Source organism: Leiobunum rupestre, chromosome 5 (genome assembly GCF_980474605.1).
Source record: "Leiobunum rupestre chromosome 5, qqLeiRupe1.1.hap1, whole genome shotgun sequence".
Classification (NCBI taxonomy): Eukaryota; Metazoa; Arthropoda; class Arachnida; order Opiliones; family Sclerosomatidae; genus Leiobunum; species Leiobunum rupestre.
Window position 1 is genome coordinate 36,912,868 of NC_143388.1, and position 25,122 is coordinate 36,937,989.

General features: G+C 38.6%; 1 protein-coding gene across 1 annotated transcript in view; it reads left to right on the forward strand.

Moving 5' to 3' along the window:
• The first annotated feature begins 5,190 nt into the window (after positions 1–5,190).
• LOC149944392 (uncharacterized) overlaps positions 5,191–25,122 on the forward strand; it is a 30,815-nt gene continuing 10,883 nt past the window's right edge. The window contains exon 1 of the mRNA XM_090176337.1: positions 5,191–5,221. The gene's annotated coding sequence lies outside the window, so the exon portion shown is untranslated. The remainder of the gene's footprint in view (positions 5,222–25,122) is intronic.

Here is a 25,122-nt window from a genome sequence, read left to right on the forward strand (position 1 = left end):
CTATATGGGGTTCCGAGAGCTGGGTTATCATCCCATTAACATGGAATATATCGTTTTGGCCTAATTTGCTGTTAACCCTCTAGCAAGCGTCAGGGCCGCTAGCAACGATTAGGGATTGTCAAGGGTTTATGTCTGGAAAGTTCTTGACCACCGCCAACACTTTCATCCTCTCGTCGCGACCCTCCATCAAGCACTGTATGATAATATGGCATAAAGATTTGACTTTGGAAACTGGCTCCTGAACATGGCCCACGGATATATAATTTTTCTACGTCTACTGGTAGTAGCTGATGAATGCTCTTTTGCAAGAGATGGCCCTTTCAACCACCAGAACCACCACATGTAGAGTGCTGACAATCCTCACTGGGGATTTCATCACCACCATCAAGATCAATTTATGCTGATCGTCTGGGCAGGTCTGGTCAGAAATCGCCGTATCGGACCGTTTTTTTCTTCCACCATGTTTTAATGGGCAGAACTACTTGGACTTAAAAAACGAAATTGCAAATGATTTGGAAGATCTTCCATTGACCAATGTTTGGCGAATTCGGTTTCAACATGAAGGTTTTCCAGGACATCAACAGCGTGATGTTGTTGAATTTGTCAACACTGAGCTCTACCAGCAATGGACTGGTTGAAACGGTCCCATTCCTTGGCATGCAAGATGGTCAGAGCTATGCCAACTCGTCTTCTTCCTGTTGGGCTTCAACTCGGATCGCGTATATTGAAAACCTGTTACTTCACTATCAAGAAATGGCTCCGCAAAAGCTATTTTAGGTAGTACCAACTTTGTTTTTGTTCATAACTTAATATCCACCTGAAAATTAACCTTTTCGATGAAATACAAGAGTCAAGAGTATGCTTTACAACGTATCATTGAAACGTTTTGCCTGACGCTTATCAGTTAACAAATATTTTTTAGAAAACTACGAAATTGTTTCCGTTTATTTTTAAATTTACAAATTAAAGTGTCATAAATTTGCCCAGAAAATTTTGAAACTCTAGATTAAATAGCTTTTGAGAAAAATGCCCTGACCGAACGCCTTGAGACACCCTGTATGGAAGATGCCTATCGTCTCATTTTAGTCACCAAATTTAACGCCATTAGGGGCAATAATTGTCGTTCCAAGCAGCACCCTGTTTAACATAGAACAAACTTAGGCGTACTCACGACTATAATAATAAATACTAATTTATGCGTGCGATATTGCCATTTAATTTTCACACGAAATATTATCGACATAATACAGTATAACGATATTTTTTTTAACTACACGCGTATCCTGAACACAGCCTCCAAAGTGTGATATCCAATCTCGATAATGAAAATACGTTTACTATATCGAACTTCAATATTAGATTGGTCCAATGGATATTGTATACAAATTAACAAATCGATAAACAAGCGTTATTTGGAATTGAATTTTCTTCTGTATAAATTAAATAATATTCAAGAAAATAAAGTGTTATAACGCAAATATTTCTTACAATTTATGGCACTTACGAAGTGGGCCATTAGACTTATTGTAAGTAGATTTCATAAAGCTAAACATGACAACGGGTATGTTATTTCTTTTTTTTAATTCAAATTGAATTTTGTTATACAATATTGTGCGCGTAAATGCAAGATCAGAGTTGGATCATGAATCTGAGAAGAGTGGTGCTATTCAGAGTTTTCCTTCAATTATACTAAATCGTAAAAAAATCAGTGATTATTTGGAAATTCGTTACTTATTAATTAGTGTTTAATTAAATAACCAGAGACAATATAATAGTAATATTAATTTTAATATTTAATTAAAATTAAGTTTTCCTTATACAGAATAAAGTTATGTACACTTTAAGACAATAAAAATATTGATAGGATCGACGGCCACCATAGAATAGTCTTCCCACGTCACGAGAGGGGGGAGGGGAATTCAGCACAAGTCTATGCTTCATCGAGTTGGAAGAACAAGTTCATCGAGTTGGAATACGTCATTTTTTTAAAGAAACCATAACGCTTAATTTTTTATGGGCAAATGGTGAGGTGGTTTTTCAGAAATGTTCAAAATCGTCTCATTATAAACATTTATTAAGTATAGATATCAATAAGTAATGTTTTGGTGGATAAAGATTGATAAAACCAAACATTTGCCGATATTTAAGACTTTAAATCAAAAATTGCAATGTTTGTTTTCCGTCCAAAGCGCCTTACTAACTATTTAATTTACAATGAAAATGTTTTAAAATATTCAGATTTGGTAATTGTTAAATTAGACTTTTGATTATTTGTCAAATCCTTTATTTATCATTAATGGAGAATCTTAATACACGGAAATGTTAATACGACGAATTTGAAGTTCTCACCACCCACTTAGCAGAAATTATTTTCAATAAATTTTATTCTAATTTTCTTCAAAGATTTGACTAAAATCGAGGGAAAGGTTTAATCGTCAGCGCGTATGACTGTACTTTATTTAAGTGATAATAACCGGTAGTATATCTACTCGTTAACATGTAATAACTTCAAAAATAATATTTCCATTTAAAGGAATCTAGAAGATATTTAAGATACTTTGATACCAATAGGCTACACCATTTTCATTTGCTATACTACCTAGATTCAGAGAGAAAATGAATGTGAACACATCAAGCTCAAATCTCCTTGTTATGGAGGTAAGTTTAAGATAATCTACAAGCAGGACGTTTCTTTAACGAACTAAAGTGAAAATTAATACAGCTTTACTACTCGAACCAAAGATAGAATAAAACAATTTTTTAGAAAAACCACACTGATTTATAGCCTTAAAAACATGTATTTTTATTTAGTTGCTGTTCAATTACTCGAAAGTGTACCGAGACTGGGTGTCCATTGTATATCACTGTCTCAAAAGATGCAACAAAACGTATGCTGAAATATATTTATATTTTTTATTTGAATAAATAGTTAACCTAGTAAATTACTTAAAATATTAAGAACGAGCAAAGTCCCAGACTTGGGTTTTTTAAATACTTGCCCCTGAGTCCGTATGTAAGTCTGTACTTACATAAATCTAATATTATGTTCTGTAAATGTGTAAGTTAGTCGAAAATTTCAGTTGCCCAATATTGGGTAAAAAGTTCAAATTTACCGCCGGAACTATTGGCAATGAGCAATAGTGGACAACGTAATTTTTATTGATAAAAGGGTAAAAATTTTATATATCAGAGAGAGTAATTAAGATTAAAGATATTGCATTCCAACTTGTACTTTTTTGACTAATTTTTGTTGTATTAGGGCAAATAATAAAGTTACAGCTCTGAAATTAATAGTCTAACAGTATCATTAGTGGTTTTGAGCTTTTCACGTACAATTTTTAAACATTAATCCACCATTTTCCACATTTGGCCCTTGATCTGGACTCTAGCGACCAAAATATACGCGGTCTCTATGACGACGCCGTATAACTTCATTGCTGAAATGGATCTCAATAAACATTCAAAACGAAGAACATAGGGAACTGATATTTAAATGTGGGTTTCAATATACTAATGAATAGCTAAAATATTCTGGCCGAATTTCAGGTAACATCTCCCTTTCCGACACGTAACTCACGCATATTTTTTTGCTTCCCAAATACAGGTGATTATGTAACCTCACACTCGAAATTCAAACAATAACGTAGCCTTTCAGCAGATGCTTTATAGGATGAAGATAAAAATAACGTCTGTCTCCAGAGCTATTAGCCGTTTAACTTCCAATTGGAATCCAAGGCTTTGATTTTTTTATAAATATTGCTAAGATCTTTTAGGGCCTTGGAATTTTCGAAACAAAATGAATTGTACGATATGTATATTATAATCGTAGTGTTAGTAGCACTTAGGTATAATAAATTACCAATAAGTATAAAAGCAACATAGTAACCACTTGAAACAAACCGAACAGATATTTTTAAATAAACTTTTTATATCGCAGTGAAACTTAACGTGTAACTGAATATGAAGAATCTCGTTTGTTATAGATATTGGAAATATACGAGATCAGCTATGGCGAACAAGAGGCCCGCTGTGTTTTAAATTGTGTCCCGAGAATGAATCGATAATTAATTATATTGCGGTCCGCGTTTAACTTTTAGAAATTTTGAATTCCGATTTTCCAATGTAGCGCGCATTTTGTAATGTTCTAATTCCCTTCGAGAAAAAGCAGTATCATAGCCTTGAGTTTTCCCTCTTGATAATTAGAAACAAATCCTTTTTTCTCAACCGGTTTGGGAAACTATTTTCTTGCGTCGTCTGCTTCTCTGTATGCTATTATGTTGCCTTCGCGGCAGGCTGAGAAATAAGGAATTTTTATAAACTGGACCTGTGGCCAGTAGAGCCTAGGTAGTTTAATTAAAAAACTGGCCACTGGCCACTTACCACTTTTAACTTTCAAAATCAGGCTTTCATAATTTATGACAATATGTGCTAGGGTATAGGCTTAGTAGGTTAGTTATTATGGGTATTTCAAAATTTTGGAGAGTTAAATAAAGAACTATAAATCTGATTAAGCAATATGTAGAAACACTTTTATTGAGCAATGTTAAATTAAAAAAATCACTACTATCACAAATGTATCATAGACGCTAATACAGTCAAGGCAGCACGCTGACGTTTCCCTGTAGACCCGACCCGAACAAGCCTCACGACACCCAGTCACCCACCCATACACACAATTGACACAAGGCCAAGCACACAGCATAGAAGCAAAGACAAAACAATTTTAGCGATCAATATATAATTTTTATAATGAACTAAAATCTTGAAGGGAAAAAACTTTGAATTAATTAAGTGGTCTCCAGGGCCACTAACACCCCAAGCCTTTAATGTTTAAACTGATCCAGCTAATTTTTCAACTGGCGATTGGCCTGTGATAGTGCCTTTTTTCTCACACTGCTTCGCGGCACTGCCTTCTCTAATATAAGAAATGTATTAGAGAAGACAGTGTCCATGGTATAGTACCGTAGGCAAAGGGATTATTTTTCGTTGAAGGAACGCGGGATTTTCAGAAAAATGAAGACTATACATGAAAATGGACGGAACGGTTTTATTTTGTTTTGGTACGAGACGTATTAGGAATTTTCGTATTTGGCCCTTGAGCGGAAAATGTTGGCGAGGCGGTTCACATACTGATGCCAAAATGTTGATTTACAGGGTAACTTGGGTAAATGAAACTAATATGGACTTGGATTGGGATTCTTGGATTAATTATCTTCAAAACGTAAGTGGTAAAGTAATACTAGACTACTGTTATAAATGTAAATTTCATTGATTTATTTGACAGTTACAGTTCTTTATAATTTATATTTACACACAGATAGACACTGCTTATGCTTAAATAGTTATGATAGTTACTTTCATCATGGGAATGAAAGTGAAGGCAATACGATAATTAGAATATATAGCGTCTGTACCAACATGGATTAAAAAACTAAGGATGTTCAGCAGACCTAGATATCTCTACTACATCAAGTTTAGCTAGGTGTACTTCACTTGTATATGTCATCCCTCTCCCCCCCTTTTAACTGCGGCAAACGGAAAATAATTCTAAATACGGCGCCACCTGTCGTTTATTCAGGGCACCAAATATACGCAGTCACGTCGTGCTCTCGTAGCGTGTTTGAAATGTAGCGGTTTTAATTTAGTTGAGTTTGATTTTTGACTATTATACATTTTACTCTTTGAGTAATTTATAGTAAATTTGGATCGCCAAGGTTTTTCGAGTGAGTTCATTAACTAATATTAAAATAATTAGCCAAGGTTTAAGTTTTTACCTGTTTTAGCCTAGGTCGCAGCTTTGACTTTGGTTCGAGATAAGATTTGTGTTTACAAATATTGTAAGAGTGATACTCGTTATCATTATAAAGAGTATAAAAAAGGCGTATGGTTCGTTCCGTTTCCAAAACCTGGTAGAACCCTAAGTACATTCGAAAAATGGCTTCAGTGACTTGACAGTGACGACTACCCTATTGAACGAGTCGGCGCCCATACGCACTTGTGTTCGAAACACTTTGTTGGTGGGAATGGACCAACCCCGAAATATCCCTATCCCATTCATTCCCAGTTGGTAAGAACTGAAGAAACCTTTGGTTAGTAACAAGATCCAACAATTATCACTGATCATATTTCGAATGTTAAAGGTCTACTTATCTATCCTACGACCTAGATCAGACGTATGTACATAACCGTTCCTTGAGTAGGGCGAGCGGGGCAGTGGCCCAGGGCGCCAAAGTTTTAGGGGCGCAAAATCAAAGATTTTCATTTAAATTGGATATTGAAAAATTAAAAATTTCAACCTAAGGTTCTGGGGGCATCATTTTGTTTTGTTTTTCGCCCAGGGCGCCATTTGGGCTAGGTACGGCACTGCGTATGTATTACAATTCATAAGCTAGTTCATGTTAAAGAAACAGCTATGATACCCATGGATGTGGATGATATGGAAGATCAAGTTGTTTCACTCCCTTAAATCATTTTACCTATGGATGACAATATAACTCCTATGCCTGTTGAAAAGTTGCAATTACTGGATGAATCCATGGCAGATGTTTATTCATCGGTTATTGAAAATGAAAAGATTAACCTCATAGTGCCTGAAGATATTCCCCAAAACGTTAATCCATCAGTTAATGAAAATGAAGAGTTAACCTTGCAGTGCCTGTAGATACTCCTGAAAAAAATCGAAACTGAGTTCAAGGTTGTTTTTCAGAACTTCAAATGTCCTGTAGGCTGGTCTATCACCGTGTTTGAAGATTGTTTAAAATAAGGAAATTAGTTGAAGAAACTAGCTCAGTCCTCTACGGTATTACAATTTCAAGTTCTTTCGAAACTTTGGATAACGTCAACAGAAGAGTCATCAATAGGCAGTTTTCTATCCAAGAATTTCCTCAACAAATTGTTTCATGCACTGAACTTGATGCTGTTTTTCAAAAACGAACCAAATGTCCACATTTTCTCAAAGAACTTTTGCCTTTTCAAGGTGTTAAAGGAGAAGTAAATGGTAACCGCTGTAGGGATAAAAAAAAGCAAAGGAAGATATGTTTTTACTGTGTAAAACAAAGAGATAGTTTTAGAACCATTGTTAAGAGGAGAGATAAAAGTAGCAACACCTCATTCAAGAAATTATCCTGAGATGAATTAGTAGTTCGTCTAAGGAAAAAGAGTTCTTTATCAAAACTCAAATGTTAAATTCCCCGTTTCCGTAGAAAATATGAACGTACCATTAACAAGAAAGGGAAAGAATTGAACCAAGATACGGATACATATTTTGTGAATATAATAGAGAAAACTCTTGAAACTGAACAAAAGGATGATAAAATAAAGACATGGGAGGTTCGAAGAACAAGACCAACATAGAATTTCAAATCTTTTTCATGAAAATTCAACTTCATATCTATGCTAAAGCAAAAATATTTAAACCGCAGACGATTGCCTATACATGTATGAAAAATCTCCATCCCTATATGATATGTTGGAACAAACTGGTATTCTCCAATTACCTTCATGATCCAGATTACCTAAAAATGCCTCCAATTTAGGTTTGAATCCAGGATTTAATGGAGATATTTTCCGGATATTGAAAGAAGATGCTCAACAAAAGAAGGTTTTTGACCAGTAGCGTAGCCAGGATTTGGTTTCGGTTAGGGCACACAATGAAAACAAGTAAAACAAAAATCAAAAAATTCTACATACAACCATATGTTTCGGGGGGGGGGGGGGGGGGCACGTGCCCCAGTTTGGTGTTCGACGAAATTAAAGTTGAAGAAGATCTTGTCTTTTGGGCGGACACGGGTGATTTAATAGGCTATACGCAATTGAGCAATATCGACGATAAAATAGAGGCACTGAAGTAACAAAAATATACAGACAAAAACTAGCCTTGTACGTATTGCAATTTTTGATAAAAGATGCTTCACCTGGATTTAAATACCCATGTGCTTATATCGGCACTCATTCCTTGAAGGCGGAAAAGCTTGATAGCCTAATTTGGGAAGCCTTCGAAAAACTAGATCTTTGTGGATTTGAAATAATAACGGTGGTCAGCGTTGAAGCTACGACAAACAGGAAATGTTTCCAAACGAATGGTGGTAGTGGCCATGGAGGAGATAACAAATGCAAAAATCCATATTCTGGTTCAGAGGATCGTTCTATTTACTTCATATTCGACGCACCCTATCTTATTAAAACTGTCATTATTTGCTTAGTCAATAGTAAAGAGGATAATGGATATAGATCATACATGGGCAAACCTCCGATATTGGCTGGAGTTTGGAGGGGAAAATTAATTGCAATAGTTATGAGAATTGAGGGTGGATGAATTATTCGGAGGGCGTTAAAACGGGGGTTGCACTCCAGAAAAAAAGTTATGCAATATGTCATTAGTCCCTCAATCCTCTGGAGTACCTGTGTACCCTCCGTAGGCAGACCCTCAGCCCTCCGGAGCACCAGTGTAACCCCCCCCGTAGGCAGACCCTCAGCCCTCCGGTGCACCAGTGTTACCCCCCGTAGGCAGACCCTCAGCCCTCCGGAGTACCAGTGTACCCTCCGTTGGCAGACCCTCATCCCTCCGGAGCACCAGTGTTACCCCCCGTAGGGGGTTTATTAGAAAAAATACTTGAAATTCAGGTTTAGCTTTTCTGGCATCTACAACTACAAGGTTGGAATCTTTGCAGGTTCTTTTGAGCCTTGGCCTAACTCTTCTAGGCTTGATATGGGTTTTAATAACGCTAGTGGAATATTCCACTTCGACGACTTTTTCCATTTTTGGAAAGCGATCATTTATTGATAATTTTCCCCAACCTTTTATAATTTTAAATTACTCATAATTTAACTTCATCCGCACAAACCGAGCGAGTTTATAAATTTCAATATAGCTACATTGGGCTACCTAAAATTCCGACGCAAAAATTCCTTCTCAATTTAGAGGTTTTCCATTGGCTTAAATAAATATGTTAGTAACCAATAGTGTGACTCCCAAAATTACTAGGATGAATAAAAAGGTTAAAATCTAACGTAGTCCACATTTTTACTGGTTCGTGGTGGAACAAACCGTTTTGAATGGAATAAAGTTCAAGTGGCGCACTTATGAGTAATTATGTTATATATGCTATTACCATTATCCTCGGCAAGTTTTTATGGAAAGGGGAAACCGAAGATCTCGGGGAAACCCTTTTACCAGTGGGGAGATAACTTGCAATCTTTACGCAGAAGGAGTGGATTTTCAACCAGTGCCACAAGCTGGGATCAAACCCGGCTCCTCTTGCTGCAAGGAAAGAGTGCTAAACACTCCGCCACCCCACCTATAATACAGGAGGCAACGCTTAGTGAGGGCCTTAGGGGGGAAGGGGACAATGTCGCTTCGTCCTTGCCAGAATATGTACAATTAGTATTTCTACATGAGTTTACTTCTTACAAGGAGAATACACCGATTTGGTTGAGACAAGGTGGGTATGTAGACCTTATTGTAACATGAAATTTCACGGTGAAAAGTTGCAACGGGCATTAGTTTTTTTATGTCAACCGAAAATGTTTTTGACAACACAATATGTAAATTTTACCATTGAAAATAACATGAGAATCGGTGCATTTCTAAGGGTCCAAATTTTTATCAAATTGACCAAAATTCATCAAAATACCATAAAATTATTTTCATTTGTCAATTTAGATCTATTTTTTTTGGTTTTGAATTTTGGATTTTTTAAAATTTTTCAAAGCGGAGGTCTCTACTATGCCTTTTGCCCTTCAGAATCTGGAACAAAAGAAATACCCTATATCTTTTGCCCCTCCATCGGCATTGGCGTACCCAGCATAGAGGAACTATAGAGGGGATAGTTCCTCTATGTACCCAGGCTGGGTCGGTCCGCCCCAGGCGGCATTTTCTAGGGGGGGGGGCATTATTCATTCAAGAAAAAAATGGCGTGTTTTTAGTAATGGTTAACGTCAGGGCTGGCTTGAACTTTTGTGGGGCTGTTGCAAAGTACATTTGCTGGGCTCGAGACTTCGTAAAAGTTCCTACCCCTTGTTTTAGCAGTTTTTACCCAACTTAAACAACGTTTTTATTTCGTTCAGTAATTAAAGGGATAATGAAATGGTAAAATAACCTACTTTCAGTCTATTCCGCTTCCAAAATTAAGTATAATTCCGATTTTCCTTCGATTTAATTATTTAATTCCAATTTATTTAAAAAAATAAAAACTTCCGTGAAATCATCCGGAAAAATTCGGGCCTAACCATAGAAATCAGAAGGTAACTAGAACGATTTTGCAATGGTACACCACGCGCCAATTTGAAACTGGTGGATTAGTTAGTAGCGCCGTCTTTTAACAATATTGTTTATTCAGCTATAGACAGAACAACATTAAAAATGTTCGATTTCGCTGGGGCCCCTAAAGTTCTTGAGCAACACGGGGCCGTGTGCGACTACACCCTTTGCACCCGCCTCACGCATACGTGGGAAAACCTCCGGGGGGAACGTCAGACGACTGGGGGGATAAGGTTAACTTCAATGAGGCCCGCAAAGCCGTCCGGAGGTTGTCCCATGTATGGCCTCCTGCTGGCTAGGTTAAGGTTTAGTCTTTTCTCGTAGTGAGACCGTTTCTACTAGCTTCTTGTTCCTTTGGACAGAATGAATACGTATGCTTAGTATTTTTGATATTTCGCTGTAACGCAAGACACATAAACATTTTGGAAATTGGGAGGGGCGGAAAATTCGTGATCCGTCCCGGGCGACTAAGGGTCTAGGTACGCCACTGTCCATAGGAAAATAGTTCCCTCCGTTAATCATCCTTCAGCGCAATGGTACCAAAAAAATTACCTCCTTCAAAAGTCCGAAACCAAAATGCCCCCTATATCGATTGCCCTTCACCCTTGTAATACATTTTTCATTACCGACCTCTGTGCGATGGAAAATAAATGTTGCTCCAGAGAGCGGAGGGACAATGAGAGGAGGGAATACATTTGATCCGGATTATGGAGGGGTAAAAAGCTAGTCACCGCTCCGGAGGGAGGAGGATGAAACTTCCGGAGTTGAAATTATAACTTCGGAGGAAGTAGGGGCGTCTGCCAGAGTCAAGACTATCTCTCCGGAGGAAGGAGGGGCAACTGCCAGAGTTGAAATAAGCACTCCGGAGGGAGGAAGTTGCAACTGCCAGAGTTGAGATTAGCACTCCGGAGGGAGGAGGGGCCACTGCCGGAGTGAAAAACTTTGCTAAAGAGGGCTGAGGGATGGAGGGTTAATGTCACCTATTTTGCCCACGTATGATATAGATTGGTGAACATCTTACGGGTATAAATATAAGGGATATTTAGAATAATGGACTTTATTCTAAAGAATACTTAGTAAAGCTTCACAAACTGACACCTGAACACGTAAATCTCCAAAATAAGATGATTGTCAAATACTGAACTCAAGTCCTTAGTAAGTCAATTGCGAATGCTTTAATGATTGAATTTGGTGATACGTGCAAGGAACTAATAAAATTCATCGAATATTTTAATAAATGATTTGATATAATGAATGTCGGACACGTAATGACAGGATTTCACACCCGTAATCCTAATGTCAGACCATTGACATCGCCCAATGGTGATCGATTGACGGTTTGTTACTTTTTAATTCTATTAATAAATTAATATTAGACTGGTTTTGTTATTATTGTTGTAGTGACTCAAAGAAGTCTTCCTGGTTTATTTGGATAAATGGGAAGAATATGCCCACGCTCAACCATCCAAGTTTACAGAGCGAAATATAAAGCTTCTCTCAAGAACGACGCTATCGGGTTTACGGCAAACAAACTGCACTCACCTAAAAAGAAATATAATGTAAATTATTTTAATTTTTACTAGCTAATTGCATTTTAGAATTGGTAAATTTTTTACTTGCTCACGACGCAAAATTTGTTCTTACGAACCACTAGGACAACTTTTTGGTAAACATAGACAAGCATGTATGGCAGGAAATAAACCAACACTCGATAAATTTGCCCAAAATACTACGACTACTCAGATTAGCAGAGGGTGAAATTAGTGTTTAAAAAACAGGTCCTGGGGCCTATTCTTATCTTGGTGATACGCATGTCGTTATGGCGGAATCGATAAAATATCGCCATATCGTCCGGCGAAAACCGTATTCTTGTCTCCAAAACTCACTTCGACATCGCCATACCACCAGCGAATCATAACGACAGGGGTAAGGAGGTTGGAATCGCGTTTTTTGTCGTTGTGACGTCATTTTAAATTGGGAATCGCGGTATTTTCAAAATGGCAGCTTTACAGCTCGGTTGTTTTGAGCTTTTGCGTCGTGCAGAAATTGAAGATTGGAAAAGTTTGAAGAGGGAGCGCGAAATTCGTGACCGTTCCAAGGCTTTCGAATTAAACGAATTGCAATTTAGAAGTTTTTTTAGTCTCGATAAATTTCTAGTCATTGAAATTATCGAAGAATTAAGAGAAGCAATTGAAACAAATTTGTCCAGCTCTCGAGGAACGGACCTCCCTGTGGATTTTAAGGTAAGACGATTGTTTTTAAATAATTTACATTTAAAAAATATAGATTAACAATTAAATTTAACATTAGGTATTGGTGGCTTTAAGATTTTATGCTGTTGGTTGCTATCAAAAAGCCATTGGGCAGGATTTATTTCTTGATGTAAGTCAAGCAACGGTGAGTCGTTTTTTAATTACATCTAGTAACGGATGCAATCAATAGCATCTTAATGCGAAAGTGGATAAAATTTCCCAGCACCAACGTAAATCGTGAAATGGAGGTAATTACAGTAATAGTAATAGATCATGCCTGTACAAAATTTTGATTTAACAATGTAACTAGAACAGCGGCGTAGGAACCTGGAATTTGGCCTGGGGGCAACCCTTGCAAATGCCCCCCCCCCTGGAAATTGCTTGTATCGGGCGGGGACGTCGTACCTTGGTCAAAATCCAAAAATATGCATAATATAAATTAGTATTTTAGTAGCCTACTAAGTCTACTTACTTTTCGTAAAATTATTTCAAAACATAACTTAGACAATGTGGGAGTTTTCTAAAGTAGTATTAGATTAGTTCGTGATATCCTTTATCATATGTGTCGGGTACCCGGTTTTACTACTAATATCAACATATTCATGTAAAAAATTAGTTTTATGTATAAGTTGTGCTTTTTTGCGATAATGTTTCCCGCTTCAATGAGGCGGCAAAATTATCGCACAAATAACCTCACCTTCGCGTAGCAATACAGGTTGCCAACCCCTTTAAATCGGCCAGTTTTAATTAACTGGAGTCGTGAATAGGGTTTAGCGTCGGTACACCAGTGCCACCGCAACATCGCACTGTTCTCGTAATATTGTTAAATAAAACAGGTGCTCTCGAGTCCTGTCTCTCCTCTGCACCTTGGGAGATACCAAAATTGCGTGTTTTGCACGACTTTTATCTTGCAAACCTACGATTTCTTCAGTTGGTTTCGCGCCACGGCTTTGCCCAGGTAGTTAATTAGTACATATGTTTTGAATTATTTGACAGTGTTTGTAGGCCAATTAATTTTATTTGGAATAAAAGTTTACCGAGGAACTTTTGAATTTGGTCCCAATAACTCTCCCAAGAGTTAAGCGCCCACCCAAGCGAATAGAACAGACACCGAAATCCAGCGAACCATACAAACCGAATTCGCCGAAAGAGAAAATGCGTGCAATTTACTTCGAAGTTCTAGATATACTGAATAATGAAATAACCAGAAGATTTAAACAACCCGGCTTTGAGAAATATATGGTTTTCGAGAAGCTTCTAATGTCTGAGTGCAATCTATATCTATCTGGAAAAGTGATGAAGTTATTGGAAAACAATTGGAAAGTTACGGCTTTGCCATTTGTAATTTGGAAAACGAATTAAAAATGTTGCCCGGGCTTTTCGAGGAAAAACGATTACTAGTAACAATTAAAAAAATTGTGACCAAATTCCAAACCTTACACCCTGAAACACATTTACTTTTCGACCCAAGTGGCCAAATTGTTGAAGTTGATTTAAGGGATTCCAGCCACTTCTGCGACCGCGGAACGCTAGTTTTCAGTGCTGAGGAGAGTTTTAACATATTTACGTAGCACCATGACTCACGCTCGATTAATTAACTTGTGTCTTCTTACAGTGTACAAAGAACATGTTGATAACATGAATACTGATAAAGTGCTATCCGATTTCATTTCAAAAAATGAAAACCGAATCGCAATTTTTGGATACTGAATAAAACAAATTTGTTTTATCTAGAATCCAAATATTGCGATTTGGTCTAGCGTTTATGTTCTAATTTTGAATAAAAGCGTTTTATTTAATTATCATGTATTTGGATTCAATGGATTCTTTTTTTCAGTGAGAAACTGAGAATAGTTAAGTAAAATTTTATTTATTTTGATTACCTCAAATTTACAAAACTTTGATCCCCTGTGGAAATTCTCACCCAAAAAGAGAAACAATAACAAAAAAATAATATCTCCCCCCAGATATAATTTTTTCTTGTCTTTGAAAAAAATTGGCTTTTTTTCAACACTGGGGGAAGACTTGGAATTTTATCGGTTTCCCCCCCCCCTGAAATAAAGACCTTCCTACGCCCCTGAACTAGATTTATGCAGCAGGCCAAGTTTCCGGGTGTGATTGGGGCCATTGACAGTACTCATATAGCGATAGTACCACCTACCAGCAAGGACCCCAAGTATAAGGCGTTTTTATATGTTAACCGCGAAGGTTACCATTCACTGAAAGTGCAATTGGTAAGTATGCACAATGGACGTATGATTGTATGTACAATTTATTTTTATTGTGTGCCTTTCCCGAAACCAAATCCTGGCTACGCCACTGAGTTTGTAATTAATAGACCTGCAAATGTTAGACATACATATTTTTTTTTAGGTTTGCAATTTTGACTTAATAATATGTAATGTCAATGCAAAATTCCCAGGGAGCACCAACGACGCTCATATTTTTAAAGCGTCACCAGTTTCGAGTTATCTTGAAAAAAGATATTTGAACCAAGAACTTGGGAATTCTTGGTTGATTGGTATTTTTTTTATTATTATTACAAAAGGTAAGTAAATGTTGTACAAAAAAACTAAATTGTTGGACTTGTTTTTATTAGCGAAATTGTAAATATTCTACAAAATAAAATCCAGCCAATAATAATTTGTATTTTTTAACTTACATTTCGATGTTTGTTGAATGACAGAACATTGCAATATGATCCTAAATTTGCTGGGTGCATTGTCAATGCCTGCTGTGTGTTGCACAACATCAGGAGATTGAAAGACTTTACGGGTGACGACGAAGAATTGACAAATTTTCCTTTACCTGAAGGGATGAGGTTCCACGTCAGGGTAAAGTGTACGGTCTTCTCTTATTAGACGCCGCTTCTTGAGATAGGTCTGCCATGGGAAAAAGGCCATTTTAAGTGCCACTTGGCGGAATAAGATGTATAAGATGAAAGTGTTTCTTCTGAAGTTGAGTATGAAAAGGGCGCATGACAGTGCCATTCGGCACTCGATATTTTACCCTTTCATTCTTTGCTTTGGAAGTTGTATCTTTCATTTTGTTATTCCTATATTTCCTCCTTGAGATGAGAGAAGTTCAGGTTTCTTAAAGAAACGCGTGGCATTGCGAGCATGTACGGAGTACCTGCCTCCTCGATTGGTTGGCATTGGTAACTTAAGTCGCAAACCTATATTTATTGAAATTTGGCAATAGGGAAAAAACATTTTTGTTAATAACATATTGTGACTTAAGGCTAACAGGTACACTCAGTTTCAAAAGTCTTGACCTGTTATAATTTCAAAATTAAAGCCGGTTTTATTCCATTTCTACAAGAGCTAGAAGCGATGTTGTAGACTTATCAGAAAGATAAGAGTAAGCCCCACAATATGCACATATCAATTTCTCAAAACAATAAAGGTCTGATCTATAATTCACCAAAAACCTTCATTTCCGATTTAGTAAACTTTTTTGAAAATGGGTTAATCAATAATTTTATTGGATTTTCATAATCTGTGGGGTCGATTTAATTAGAAAATCTGTAACCATAGTTAAATTCCGACCAATAGTTAAAATGTTACAACCGTTTAAAGAATTGGTCGAAACACGGCTTAAACTAGATCCATAAATAAGAGAGTCTAGCATAATTAGTCGTAGGGTCTAAATGTGCGACACGTTAATTAGTTAGTTAATTATAACGCATAAATCATAATGTATAAGACCGAACAAATATAAAACGAAAAGTCATAAAACTAATGGGGCGTTTTGAACTGGTTAACTCATATTTTGTGGGATAGGAATTTGATCAGAGGAGCTCCCGGAAGATACAAAAGGTAATTTCGCGCTGAATTAACGTAAAATGGACATTTGCAGTATGGCGAGGTGTTGCAAACCGAAAGATAATAATTTACTGACAATAATTTTTAACCATGTAATTCAAAATTTCAGATTCATTTTTATGCACGACAATTGTCCCAGTCATAAAGCTAGAATCTTAACGGCGCATTTAGAAAATGAAGGCATAGAAGTGCTAGATTGGGCGGCAATCTCTCCCGATTTAAATCCCATGGAAAACTATTGGGCGCTAATGGCAAGATTAATTGAAAAACGTATCCCACAGTCGCAAGACGATCTCGCAGATATGGTGCGTCGGGCTCACGAACAAATTCCTGCAGACTACGTGAGAAAACTAACAAATTCATTTCGACGAAGATTACTGGAATGTGTTCGAAGGAGAGGTGATGCGACTAACTATTAAATTTGAACAAAATTACTGAAATAAATAAACAATACATCAATTTATGACTTTCTTGTAAAATACTTAAGAGTAAAATAACTTATTCCAACGTCTATTTTAAGCGGCCGTTAAAAATTTCATATAAACAATAACGTCTGCTTTTGACTTAAAATTCAAATCGCCAACTTGAGTCTAATAATAGTGTTTTCAAAATTATACGCAAAAATACTAATTAAAGCTATTATTATTATTTTAAACTTTATAAACGAACTCTATTGACGTAATCAATTTTCAAAAGACCAGCGTTAAATAGCGAAGCTCTCACAGTAGAAACTTGCCAGGAAAACTGGCTGTCCGAGTTGCTGTCCATCGTTTGCTTGCGAGTGGCTGACGTAGCATTTTGGCTGCGGGAATTGAAAGGGAGAGCTTCGGGCTGCGGGACAGTAGCCGTACGCCTTACTGTATTCCGTAATTTTTATAGTCTCGTAAAAAAGATCTACTATTCGAATTTTAATTAGAGTGGATTATCTATCAAATAAAGGTTTAAGATCATAAAGAATAGTAAAAACAACTTTAATTACACAGTAAAAAACTTTAATACAATTTAAAATTTTAACAACGACTAGTTTCGCTCTCTTTCGGAGGCAATTAAGTAATAATGGTAGTGGTCCTTCAAAGCAAAAATGCACAATGTTTGCCTTCACTTAAAATCATTTTGTAGACAGAATAACCAATTGGTCAGTTCCGAAAGTCAAAAGTAATTGGTTACTTTCGTCTGTTTGTGGCCATTCAATAATTCCATATAGGACAAAAAAAATGGCAAAATTGCGATAGTGAGGCAAATACTTTTTTACAGAACTGACTGACGCCGCTACTCTAGTTTTATATGGGCTGAGGAAACGAAAAAACGTCAGTATCAAACTACTTCATGCAATTTTATTTTGTTTAGATGTATCACTTTTACATAATTGAGAGCTGCAAATGGACCGCGGTTTATATTTCCTCTGAATACTTAAAGTCGATTTCAAACAAGTAATTTTTCGCAATTCCATCTTCACGTCTCACTTCCTCTCCGTCATGACGTCCTCTGTTCCGTCGTGTTTCATTAATACTATGAAATTATAAGAGAAGACGATGGAGCAGACGACGTTATGACGATGATGAAGGGAACCTTCCCTTTAAAAGGCGATGCACCCTTACAAAAATATTCCTTTAGATTCTTAAGAAAAAAAAGGGAAAAAATTTAAGGAAATATCATGGGAATCCTTGGTAAATTTGGCACCTTTTTCCCAATATCGTTCTTAAGAGTTTCTTTGGAACAATTCCTTTAGGGTTTCTTAAGAAAAAATTCGTAAGAATTTCTATGGATTATGTTTCTTAATAATTTAAGGTCAAATTTTCTTTAGATTTTAAAGAATAACTTCTTAAGAATAATTCTTAAGATTTTTTAAGATTGCCAAAGAGAATTTCCTTAGATATAACTTGAACAAAAGTCTTTTATTTTATTTTAATTTGCTTATACTTAGATTTTCCATTTACATTTTTTAACCTTTTCTACTCCTTTGTCTACCTCATTGTCAGAGATTCAAACAAAAAATCGGCTCCCCCCATTTGGGTCTTATCAATTACACCCTGTAGGAATTCCGTCTTGGCGAAGAAGAGGCGGCCGATATCAGTTAAATAATATACATCCAGGGTGCCCTAAATGTGAGCAGTCCATTGCAATTTATAGTGAGGTTATTCACCTATTATTGCACGGCGGTCGCTATACAGCAGACAACAATTATGCTAGGGCTTCCGTTTGAAAATCCAACGTTAAAAATTATATTAAATGTCAACATTTCTTTAAGAGAATAGGGTGAACCGGTCTACTGCTCGAAACTCTGGCTGAAATTTTGACTTTTGATATAGTTCTTAACGTTATATTTTCAAACGGAAACCCGAGCATAAACGTTGTCTGCTGTATAGCGACCGCCATCATGCAATAATAGGTGAATAACTTCACTATAAATCTCAATGGATTGCTCACATTTAGGGAACCCTGGATGTATATTAGTTATATGATATCGGCAGCTTCTTCCGAGTCCCAGACGGAGTTCCTACACAGTGTTGATTAGCCTCAATTTGTGGTAACGGTCTGCGGTTTGAAAGTCTTACTGAAATTTTAACTCCGTATATATTTCTTAACGTTAGAGCTTCAAATAGAGGCTCGAGCCTAAAAGCTCTCTGCTGTATAGTGACCGTCATGCTAAAGAAGGTGAATAACATTACTGTAAAATTCAATGCACCTCTCACATATAGAGCACCCTGGGTGTGTAATGGTTAGCGACAGACGGAAATTTTGAATGGTGGAATAAGTACCTTCACGACTGAATGTATATCAAATTTTTGATGGAGTAATCCAGTTCTTTGGGTCGAAAATATATATTTGGCTCTTTTAATTGGGCCACTTTTTCAATCAACCCTTTAATCGGGTATTTTAAACTACCAAGATATTTGTGTTAAATTAAACATTTTACCTTAAAATTTGGGCTATTTTGAATAAAACCCATTTTTTGGGTTAATATTTTATTTCCCAAAATTTTGGGTAATTTTAGATTGACCCACATTTGGGTAATACTTTTTGCCCAATTTAGCTGTTTTAAGGTTTGCCCAACTTCTTGGATAGGTGCAATAGTGACCATGTTTTGGGTAAAATTTTATCCGTTTTGGGTACCATTTGACCCAACCTTTTTAAGAGTGAAGGAAATATATGTTTGGGGTTTTTGAGGGAAAACTAAAATATTCGTAGGAAAATATACTGTTGCTATTTCTGAAGAAAACATCAAAGAATATTTCCATAGAAATATACCTTACGAATTTCCGAGGGATAACTTCGGAAAATATTCGTAAGAAAATATACCTTACGAATTTCCAAAGGATAACTTCGGAAAATATTCGTAAGGAAATATACCTGAATAATTTCCTAGGAAAAACCTCCCAAAATTTTCGTCCTGAAATATACCTTACGAATTTCCAAGGGAAAACGTCGGAAAATATTCGTAAGAAAATATACCTTACGAATTTCCAAAGGATAACTTCGGAAAATATTCGTAAGGAAATATACCTGAATAATTTCCTAGGAAAAACTCCCAAAATTTTCGTCCGGAAATATACCTTACGAATTTCCAAGGGAACACGTCGGAAAATATTCGTAAGAAAATATACCTTACGAATTTCCAAAGGATAACTTCGGAAAATATTCGTAAGGAAATATACCTGAATAATTTCCTAGGAAAAACTCCCAAAATTTTCGTCCGGAAATATACCTTACGAATTTCCAAGGGAAAACGTCGGAAAATATCCGTAAGAAAATATACCTTACGAATTTCCAAGGGAAAACGACGGAAAATATTCGTAAGAAAATATACCTTACGAATTTCCAAAGGATAACTTCGGAAAATATTCGTAAGAAAATATACCTGAATAATTTCCTAGGAAAAACTCAAAATTTTCGTCCGGAAATATACCTTACGAATTTCCAAGGGAAAACGTCGGAAAATATACCTTACGAATTTCCAAAGGATAACTTCGGAAAATATTCGTAAGGAAATATACCTGAATAATTTCCTAGGAAAAACTCCCAAAATTTTCGTCCGGAAATATTGTAGCCACACTCAATATAAGGTTGGGGTAACGTGGCCCAGGAGGCTTAAGGTGTGACTATACAATGTTAAAAGAACCAAGTCCAAGCTTCACCGTAAGCCTAGACTAGAATGTATAGGTAATAAGGAACGGACTCACAGCTGGTATGACAAACGTGGCGTCCCTTGGTGCTGGGCATAAACCAGTAGACATGTCGGGCAAGATGCAAACAAGAGCTTCTATACCGGGCGACTTCAGGATTGGGAATGACGATCTGTCTCGGTAAAGCAGCCGACGGTAGCTTAGCTGTAACAGGGCTACCAGCTCATCCCGGACTACCTTAAAAGGGTGCCTGACATGGCTACATACCCCCCCATTCCAAAAGACGCCATTTTATTGAACAAAAAATAAAGGCCCGATAAGTTAACAGCAAATACCGACAAAAAAGAAAAATGATCCGGATGAAACACTCCAAAAGAAAACACAACGCGAACCGGTAGAGCACGCACCACGGAAGAAATAAAGAAACATAGCCCGAATGCTAAAAACGAGCACGGCCACGATAAACACGTGACGTGTTGACATAATAAGAACAATCTTTGTGCACCTTGGGCCGAGAAATGGCTTTACGCGGACGAGGAAAATTGACTTGACGGTGAAAACGTCTGGGCGGCGAATGGGAACGAGGATCAGTGTAGGAAGACACGACGGAGACGGCGGTATCGTGGTCGGTGTGATCAGGATGTAAGAGTAGCACATCATCATCAATGGAGAGAGTATTCGCTGCGCTGGCGGGCGAAAAAGGCGCCGCACTCGGGGAAACAGAGTGGGCATACGAGGACGACGACTGGACCACAGGAACAGCGGGCGACGCAGTAGGCGAAATCATGGCGGCGTGCATGTAGTCACGGCGTGATTGAACAGTCATCTCATCCAAATGGGGCACCGGAGCGTCGGTAGACGGAGTAGTATGACCGCCCGCGGATTTCCTTGAGGGCTTAGGCAGGCGAGGGCAATGGTCAACTTTGTGGTTGCCACGACAGAAATAGCAACGGATACGGGCCGGAGCCGGAATAAATTGAAACGGCGTTGGCGTCGGCGACACGCGGTCTAAAGGCTCAAGCCGAAAGACACCAGACCGGAAGTCCATAAGCAGGCCCATCCTGGCAAAAGTACCAAGATCGAAAACTATCTTCGGCTGCGACAAGTTCTCCTCTTGGACAAACAGAAACGGCAACACGCATTTAGCACGTGGCCAAAACACCTTGATATCCAATAAAACCCCTACAAAACGGGTTTTAGCACTGTCACTATAGTAGGCCAACTCAGCATTACTGAGGAGCTTATAACGAACGCCCAAGGACACCACACCAGCGAAAGAGATCCAAGGAACGGAGGAAAAAGCGAGATCCAGCGGCATTTCAATTTTGTTGTCAGTTAATCGTGTGCGCAAATAGCTCAAACCAGGACCGGAGGGAAAGACATCCTGAGGAAAAAGAAAACAATTACAAGTGATTTTACAAAAAACGATCGGGTTCACCCGTCTGACGAACTCCTGAGGCTCCCTAAAAATGGGTTTCCTGGAGAAACAAAAATTGTGTGTGGCTAAGCCATGGGTAGGGAGACCCAAGTCCGCCATTATCTGCAACTCCCGTGAGACATCGTTAACTGACCGAAGTTTTACGACGTTACCCTGGTTATTAGTTCTGGGAGAAAAATAGTAAATGTCCAGCGCTACTCCAGCACTAGACGGCCTAGACCGGTGTACTACCGCACGATACCACCCGTTTAAGAAAGGAGCAATCAGCGGATCCACGGCGACAAGGCCTCCCTGGGGAGCAGCCAGGCCATTTCCGTCATTATGCATCTCCGCGATCCCTACCGCACCACCAGCAGGGTCCGAGGCAGCACCACGGCAGTCGACACTCTCGTTACCGTCATCCTCATCAGGATCACCAAACAACTCACCCAGGGCCTCCAAACCCACAGGCGGATGCAAAATAGTATCATCAGCGGCAACGCTAACTCCATCACCGCTCGAGTCCGCCGGAAAAAGGGGCAAATCGGGCTCCCCCGAGTAATACTGTTTCAATAAGCTGACGTGCCACGGGCCTACGTTAAGCCCAGTTCGCAAGTCTATCAATGTGACAGATACTGAATTTGCCACTTTATCAACGCGATACGGACCGTCCCACCTAGCGGCTAGCTTAGCCATATACCCAAGAGCCGCGTTAGACTGAGGGTGAGTACGCTTCCATACTAAAGAACCCACATCCGGAGCCCAGTCCAACCTAGTCTTATCATAGTATTTCTTTTGCTTTGGTTTGGCCAACCGGACCACTTCTCTGATAGAAACTAAACGCTCCTCTAAAGGCTCCAGCACACTGGCAGAAAAATCGGCTGCATTAGTCGTGGCCAATGAAAGAGCGTTTAACATAGCCGATTTTAGATCATCATAAGCCTTATCATGTTGTGCAGACCATTCCCACTTCCTACTCTTTTTCTTAAGATCATATAACGGGCTCGCAAAGAACGCATATTGCTCAATAAAACGCTGATGCCAACCCGCAAAACCCAAGAATCTTTCCAACTGCTTGACGTTCCTGGGCTTTGGATAGCTTCGTACGCCCTGCAATTTACCTGGATCAATACGCACTCCGTCTTTGTCAATAACATGACCCAAGACTTTGGCTTCCGACTGAGCAAACACACACTTCTCTAAACGCAAAGTTAGCCCAGCGTCAAGAAGGCATTGTAACACGTATTCTAAAGCGACCAAGTGTTCTTCCCATGTCGCATGACCCAAAATAATGTCGTCAAAATACAATACCACACCGAAGCGGCGCCTATCCTTCAACACCTGTTGCATCATCCTATTAAAGGTTGACCCACTATTAATATGACCGAAAGGCATCCTTAAAAATTCAAAGTTACCAGCATGGGTGGTGAAACCGGTTTTTTCGATACTGTCAGGATGCATGGCCACCTGCCAATATCCCGACGTAAGATCTAAGTGCGACACAAAGCGCGGCTGGCCTAAAACATCTATCAGCTCGTCTATTCGCGCCACCGGATAAGGATCCTTAACAGTTACGCGGTTGGAAAATCGACGCATAACCTGGTGGACACGTCAACTGGTTTCTGACCTACACACTCAAACGGAGCATCCTTCTTGGGAACGACCACCACCGGGGACATCCAGGGGCTGTGCGAATGTCTAATAACATTATGGGCTAACATCTCCTCTAAACGCTTCTCAATTAACACCTGTTTCTGTCTTGACACCCTATAGGGTCTTTACGCAATAGGTGGGGATGACCCAGTATTAATATGATAACGTACATCTTTGGCTAAACCAATTTTGGGGGCAAATACCTCAGGAAACTTACTCAATAAGCCACATAACGCCACTCCCATCTCGGCCGGGACATTAGTTCTTCCCATTACCCGATCAATAGACGTCTTAAATTCTTCAGACACCTCCTCAACATCCTCATCCGATAAGAAAAAGAAACTGATAGGTCTAGATTTTCCCAACGACACAGTGCCTCTCTCATAATCAAGCTTACCATGATGCAAAACTAAGAAATCCCTACCAAGAACAGCGTCAAGGGGAAGATCAGCCATTAGACGAAACGTATGAGTAAAAGGCTTATTCTTAATATAAATTGTTAATTTCTGTTCATCTAAAATGGGCGACTGCTGGCCATTAGCCAACATAACCATGTCACACACGTCACGCGGCGACCAATTAGGAAACAACAGAGGCCATACGGCCTCAGAAAGAAAAGAGAAATCAGCGCCCGTATCAACTAGACATTCGACCTTAACTTTGTTTGGTAAAAAGGCATTAATTCTCGCCATGCGCTGAGGAAAACTATAAATAGCGTTAATCGCACTAACCGCTGTCGGAGACAAGCCACCATCGCCTGTCCCCGACCCTACAAGTTTTTTGGAGCCTGAGGGCTAATAACCTCCTTAGGTCTGGTCTCATTATGATCACTACCAAACGATCTCGGCACCCTCGGCTTTCGACACTCATTTGCCATGTGACCATCTTCCCCACAGTTAAAACAACGGATTGGGTAACCGCGACCCACACTGGGTCTCTGGGGCTGATAACCAACCTGACCACGGTCATTATATACCCTTTGATCTTGAGGAACCGGGGAGGTAATGGGCTTATTATTATTCAACATATAGGAATCAACTTCTCTTTTCCGTGTTAGAATACGCTTAGCAATTGGGATCTCACGCTCTAAATCATGTACCGACTGACAGACACTGAGGTTCAAACAAGAGGCTAGTTCATCACTAAGCCCATCGTAAACGCGGTCCAATAAATCTAATGAATCCCAAGGGGTGGTCAATTTATTGTTTAGGGCTAACATCTGGGCAACATAACTTTCGGGATCCTCATTCGGCTGCTGCCGCCGTTGAGCTAATCGCCTTTTTAACTCCCTTTCATACTCCCGAGAGAAATATTTTTCCAAGAACAACGCGTGAAACCTATCATAACAAGTAAATTTAGATTCATTGTTATTGAACCATAACTCCGCCTGATCAGTAAGGGTCAAAGGAATTGACTTAATGAGTAGCTCATCCATGGTGAGGTCATATGACCGAGCAAAACGCTTTAGACGTTGTAAGTGCAACTTAGGGTCGTCATCAGCCTTCCCTGAAAACCAAAAATTGGGCACAGGTGGACGCTTATTAGGCCTACGGCCGGCTACCATCTCGGTCAATAGCTCTACGACCTTCCCCAT